Source organism: Rousettus aegyptiacus, unplaced genomic scaffold (genome assembly GCF_014176215.1).
Source record: "Rousettus aegyptiacus isolate mRouAeg1 unplaced genomic scaffold, mRouAeg1.p scaffold_m13_p_14, whole genome shotgun sequence".
In the NCBI taxonomy this organism is placed as follows: Eukaryota; Metazoa; Chordata; class Mammalia; order Chiroptera; family Pteropodidae; genus Rousettus; species Rousettus aegyptiacus.
This window is the reverse complement of record NW_023416289.1, coordinates 8,491,880-8,492,571: the sequence shown is the minus strand read 5'-3', so window position 1 is coordinate 8,492,571 and position 692 is coordinate 8,491,880.

The following is a 692-nucleotide window of genomic DNA, read 5'->3' as shown; positions in this document are numbered from 1 at the left end:
GGGGCGACCGGACGCATGCGTAGTGGGCGGGGATTCCGAAGGCTCCACCCACTCCCCTCCACCACCACCGCCTCCCACGACCTTCACGCTGACCAGAGCGAGGTTTCTGGCCGTGACCCGACACGTAAGCGCGTTTGTTCACTTTTCCTCCTTCGACAATAATTCTTAAATGATAATAATAGCAGCAGCTGTTTGCTCAGTACTTACTATGCCCTCGACGCCGTGTTAAGCATAGTTTATGAAAATCTTTGCAACAACCTTGTAATTGTATCTATTATTCTTTTTATCTTCGAGGAAACTGAGACCCAGAAAGTTAATGTGATCTGTGAGGTCTCTAGCCTGTTCACCACCTGATGCTTCATGCATACTAACTGCATTTTCTCTGAGATACTAATATCCTGCATTCGTGGAAGAAAAAACTCTGGCTGAACATTAAATGGGTATAAATTCAAGAGACAGCCTTAAATAGGCTCTGAACACCTCCTAAGTACCCCGGGAGAATGTATAAAGCAGACCCTTAAGGAGCTTCCAGTAAAACGGGGGAAATAGTCCCCAAACAACTGTTGTGACCTGGAATGATGAGAGTAACAAAATGTCGCCTCACACTGCGTAGTGGTCAGCATCTCATTTAATCCTCAGAAGTCATATGAAATTGGTATCATCTTCGTCTTACAGATCAGGAAACTGTGGAA